The sequence below is a fragment of the Thamnophis elegans genome, chromosome 1, assembly GCF_009769535.1.
Source record: "Thamnophis elegans isolate rThaEle1 chromosome 1, rThaEle1.pri, whole genome shotgun sequence".
NCBI lineage: Eukaryota > Metazoa > Chordata > Lepidosauria > Squamata > Colubridae > Thamnophis > Thamnophis elegans.
Window position 1 is genome coordinate 8,237,938 of NC_045541.1, and position 6,000 is coordinate 8,243,937.

The 6,000-nt window shown below is 39.3% G+C and overlaps 1 protein-coding gene across 4 annotated transcripts in view; it reads right to left on the minus strand.

The window, feature by feature from the left end:
- LOC116503720 (CASP8 and FADD-like apoptosis regulator) overlaps positions 1 to 3,801 on the minus strand; it is a 69,129-nt gene extending 65,328 nt beyond the window's left edge. Inside the window, exon 1 of one of the 4 annotated variants that reach the window (XM_032210326.1) lies at positions 3,301 to 3,801. The gene's annotated coding sequence lies outside the window, so the exon portion shown is untranslated. The other 3 variants (XM_032210356.1, XM_032210333.1, XM_032210349.1) reach the window with 3 other exon arrangements.
- Between the last annotated feature and the right edge of the window lie 2,199 nt (positions 3,802 to 6,000).

Genomic DNA, 6,000 nt, shown 5'->3' on the forward strand with positions numbered 1-6,000 from the left:
TAAAAACTTTTGTAATGTGTGTTTTTTTTAATGTTGTACGCCACCCTGAGTCCTTGGGAGAAGGGCAGCATATAAATTCAATAAACCAAACCAAACCTTTCTAAAAAATGACTGAACTTTTATAAAGGGAAAGGGAATTTCCCTGAGATTCCGTTGAGAGTATGATTCTATCTACGCTCCTCTGTAGGGTATATTGTTTTGTATATTGCAACAGAAAAAGGGAATAAGACTGCTTTTTAGTTTAGGATCCAGAAAGCACTTGGGGCCTATGCTTTTACAATAGTCCAAGATTATTATTTTACCCCAATTAATCTTAATACAGTCCACTTATATTCATCTTAAAATATATACTTTTAGGGTTCCACCACAAAACCGCGGTGGACTAAAGCGCGCTCGACGAAAGCGTGTACGTGACGTCATCACAGCGCGACGAAAACATCGCGCTGTGAGCGGTAAATTTAAAATTAAAGCGAAAACCTTACCCTAACCCCCCCAAACCTAACCCTTAACCTAACCCTAATCCTAACCCTTAACCTAACCCTAAACCTAACCCTAACCCTTAACCTAACCCTAAAGCTAACCCTAAAGCTAACCCTAAACCTAACCCTTACCTTAAGTTGAATCGGCTTGCTTTCAAAGCGCTATTTAAAGCGCCCTTCTTTCTCCGCACTCGCTGTTGTCGCCCTGTTGATGACGTCAGCGACGCGGTTTAATCGGGCGCGCTTTAGTCGAGCGCGGTTTTGTCGTGCCACACAATTGGCACCCAAAGATGGAACCTGTGACTTATTGTTTATCTGAGCTCCCAGGTGAAGTTTGGACTGCTCTGGGGGTCATGCGATGTAGGGGCTTGTGTTCTGAAAGGGAATTGGGCAATTCCTATTGTGTCTAATGGCTTTTGTCCTGTGTTGGGTTTTGGGTGAGGGTCTGCTTCCAATCCTATCACTCTGCCTTTGTTAGCTGTTAAACATTCCTGCAAGCAGTTTTGAAGTATCATAGCTTGAATGGATTTCTGTCTGCAACATTTGCTTTGCTTATGAATAGACTCATCTATATAGTTGGCTTCTTTCAATAAGCTCTTTGTCTCCTTAAGTGCTGACATCTGCCGTGGGCTATTAAGAAAAAGCGTGGGCTGATTTCTGCCTCTAAAAAAATATTTCTTAATTTTTCCCCTGGGGGAAATATAGTATTTTGCCTTTTTAATAGTCCTCAAAATAGAAAGAGGAAGAGAAATTGATTTAAGGCAAAGAAATACCCTTTTACTTCCCATCTGCCTAGTGAAAGAAACTGGCTCTTCAAAATGAAAATGATGCAAAAATGAAGAACAGGTTCACCCTTCCATTAAAATGTGGTTTAAAACTTTTTCTCCAATTTTTCTTCAGTTCTTCAGTTTCCAATGATAGGGTTTTATTTTCTAAAGCTATATGGTTCTATCACACACTGATTAAAGGTGTACATTTATTTCTTGCACAACTAAGTCCAGATAATGAGAGGGTGAAGTGTTCAGTCAATAAATCCTGTCTGATCTGACTTTTTATGGAATCTATTATGCCATGCCCCCCTTCTCCTCCACTATCTCCCAGAGTTCGCCCAAATCCATGTTCATTGCTTTGATGACACTATCTAATCAGAGTGGATGGGTATTGTAAACACAAATTCATGTTATCCTTTAAAAGGATTATGTATTTTCAGAGTTTGAGAATCCTGCTTTCCTTGAACTTATCACTTGAACATTAGAACTTTTTAAGAAAACAAAACGTACAAATGCCAATCAATAAACTGGACTACTTCCTTCTTATGAGTCACAAACACATAATGGAACATAACAATAGCCAAAATAGAAGGCTTTAGATATTATGCGTCAGTCTAATGGTAGGTTATGAAAAGTCCAGACTACAGCTCCAAGTAATTAGGATTTTCCCTAAAATACCCGTAAAAACACCTTGTTATAGCGAAAGCTATTATTTTAATCATAGTAGATGATAGAGACCAGTGAGGCTAAAACCAATTTCATTATATTTATTTTTGTACAATGACAAAACAGGCTATACTATACTAGATAATTTAATCAAGGATTCCAACAGAAGCAGAGGATACAATCTTACTCCATTTACATTTAGAATAATCCGCGTCGCATGCAAGTTCTATTTAACATCTCTTGCGACAACAAAAGGAAAACGAAAATGCCACGAATCCATCTGGTGGGCCTTTTGGTTTCGAAACAACTCAGCAGGATCTGACTTAATATTCTCATCAGAAAGCAGCAAAAATCCCACTAGGGGGGGAAAAAAATCCCACAATGTTGCATAGGCGCAAATAATCAATGAATACAGCTTTTTAAATTTATAAGCAATGTCTGAGTAAAATATACGAATAGAAGGGCCTTTTGCTTTTGAAAAAATTCAGCAGGATCTGACTTAATATTCTCACCAGAAAGCAGCAAAAATCCCACTAGGGGGGGAAAAAATCCCACAAACATCTCCTGTATTAGGGCCAAGAAAACTTCCTGGAGTTTGTCGGTGAAGTCACCAGCAAAACTTTTTCCAAGCAACTTTTGTTTTCCTTTTATAATGTTGCACAGGCGCATATAATCAATGAATACAGCTTTTTAAATTTATAAGCAACGTCTGAGTAAAATATACGAATCGAAGGGGACTGTTGTGCAGATCCATAAAAATGAGAACAAACAAACAAGCGCGCTCCCCTCGGCCGTCGGGAAGGAGAACCGGCAGCGCCACGGACTCTCAGCCGAAACGGAACAAAGTCGTCGGGGTCGGGCCCTGCATTCTTCCCTCTTCCGACCAAGTCAAAACACGCGTCTATCCTTCCCGTAACGACAGAAACGCTTTGCGCGCGTCCGATTGAAAAGGACACTCTTTGGAGACAAAAGCTTCCCTCTCCGTTCACTACGGGGGCTAAAACTGCCTTTGTTTTCAAGCGCGTTGGATAAGAAGGCCTCTCTCTCTCTCTTCCGCCGCTTCTCGTAGGGACCGAAGGCAATGGACTTTACTCGGGGGTAAACTCAGCCAAGCGCAAAGGGCCAGTCTAAACGGAACTTTCCAAGCGTCGCCCGCTTGCGCCCTTAGGAGGTTCAAGCGCCCTTAGGAGGTTCCAGCGCCCCTTTCATTTTCAGGCAGGGACGCGCGCGCAACTTGGTTGATAAAGACGGATCTCCAAAAGGCGAAGTCAGAGCTAGCTCGGCTTTTTTGTTGCCCGGGAGCCTCGTCTCCCAGCGCTCCAGCAAACGCCTCGGTCCGCGGACGCCCCACGCCCCAACTCGGCTTCTCAAGCGGCTCTACTCACGGCCCGAGCGCCCTCGCCGCTCTGCTCCGCGTCTCCTTCAACCCAGCAGGCTCGCCATTTCGGGAAGCAAAAACGTTGCTACACGCAGTTGTTGCAACATGACGTTAAGCTTGGGAGCCGCCCAGTCCCAAATAACTCGACGGACGAGTCAAAGGATGAGCGAGATGTTATTTTGGGAGGGGAAAGGAGAAAAGATACGTTATAATTCTATGCGTAATTTGCTACTTGCGTCGAAGGATGTTGCTATGAGTTTGGTGCTGCAAGCGGAATATGTTGAATGTGCTGTTTTGCACCTCTGATGGCGTTCAGTTTGGGGAGGTGCCGATAAGACTAAGCAGAGTTTTACCATCGCAGCTCCTCTCCAGTGTAATGTCCTAAAGAAAAGCTTTTTTCTGCAAAAGAAGTTCTCCCTCTTCCTTGCGTGGATGTCCTTCTTTTTCTACTGTGCATCCGCAGAAGTTAATAACCTACAGTTACTACCAATGCATTTTATCACAAACCTCTTAAAAAGACAAGACATTTAAAAGAAACAAAAAAAATTAAAAAAATTAAATGCTCTCTACTCATGTTAGTAGAGAAAGATCTGACATTTAATTCTGTGATTGAGTTTTTATTATTCATTTTACTTTGTTATAAAATATTTGCATTACATTACACTACACAGTACTTTCTAGATTAAGCAGTCTTATTTCAAGTCTTTGGAATGTTCTGTGTGTCATAATGAGTACTCATTTCCTCAATTGTGAAACAAAATTCTGCCAGTTCCATAAAAGAACAGTTCCCCAACTTCCTGGTTTAAAATATTTTAATTTTTAGGCTTTTATTAGGCAGGATGGTGATCGGATTTTAACTTTCTCAAATTATTTTTCAAGAAAGATTATATACATCTGTTGTTAATTTTTGTGGTAATTATTTCCGATGGCATCTGGAGTAAAACATTTTCCTACCTAGTCAGTCTTTTGGGAGTGTCTTGTCCTGGAAAACACTATATTTTTCAGGAAAAAACGGAAGGAAGGAGAGAAAAAAAGAAAGGAAAAGAAAGAGAAAGACATGGTAAACTGAAACAATTGCCTGAAAAAAACGGTGGCTTTTGATTATAATATACAACATATTTCACGGAAAAAGCATAAGTACAGGTCCTCAACCTACAACAATTCATTTAGTGACCATTCAAAGTTACAACGGCATTGAAAAAAAAGTGGCGTCCATTTTTCAACTGTTTAGCATCCTCTTGGTCACATGATCAAAATCCAGAAGCTTGGCAACTGGTTCATATTTATGACAGTTGCAGTGTCCAGGAGTCGTGTGATCCACCTTGTGACCTGCAAAATCAATGGGGAAGCCAGATTCACTTAATAACCCTGTTATTAACTTAGCTGCAATGATTCACAACTGTGGCAAGTGAATCAACTGGCAAAATGGGGGGAAAATTCACTTAACATTTCATTTAGCAACATACACTTTGGGTTCAATTGTGGTCGTAAGTTGAGGACTAGCTGTAGGAATACTGATTTTTAAAAAAGGAAAGCCAAAACTAGCCTTCACCTATTTTATTTTGCTCCACTTTAGCAGTTTTAAATGTGAAAGCCTTGCTGTTACTTCACTGTTGCTCAAAATATAGGTTTGGGTTTCCTAATTCTCTCACCACTATGTTCACACAAGATAAGATGGAAATCCTCACAGAAGTAGGTTATAAGAATTGATAAGGGAATTCTACTTTGGAAGTACTATGGTAAATTTTAATATTTTATCTATACCTTTGCTTGTAATGAGAAAAAAAAAAGATCATTGAGAACAGTCGAGAAGAAAATCAACTGCCATTCTTTCACTCTTTGTGATTTTATAAATGTTTATAGAAGTTTTGACTAACGAATGTATTTTTTTTTTAATCACTAACATTGACTTAAAGATGGTGGTTCTTTAGTATGGCTAATATATTTTTCCTCAATATTAATAATCAACATGTCTACTTGAAATAGACAAAGCATTGAATACAGAATTACAGAATATATCTTTTTTCTATCATAGAAAACATTTGCCATTTGCACTAAATAATTTCAGTTACCGATGTGCAGTTAGTTCTTGCTTATTATTTTGTGTTTTCATTTGGGCAAAGGAGAAGACTACACCAACAATGGCAAACATTTATCCTTGAGAAAGGCAAGTATTAATTAGATTGAGTTGGCTAATGCCATCGTTTTCTCAGAAGATGGTAGATGACCAATGTGTTTTGGAAAAGCAGACTTGATCTCAGATGACAGCACATACTTCTAATTAATACAATTCTGAAATACTGTCAGCCAGTCTGGTGGTGATGCTGCCAAGCCCTAAAACTTGGAAGAAATTTGAAAAGAACTGAGCAAAGATGATCCCTGTGTTTTTAGACATTAGAGCAAGGAATTTGAAAGGAATCAAATACATCTGCTTTGATGCTACCAACAGTTCTAATCCTTTGTCAAATAGTCTGTCTTGAATTCTTTGGACCCCTGGACATTTAATAGTTTATTTTGTAATCATGCCCAGCTCTCACTTCTAAGATTGGCCTCTCTGATTCACTACAGTTTTAACTTTATATCATTATCTTGCTAAAATTCACACTCTAACACACTCTAACGAAATAATGTTGGAACAGCTTTATTGAAAAAGTCATTCTTAGGTCTTTGGTTTCCTAGCCTTGATCAAAATACAGATAGTCCTCGT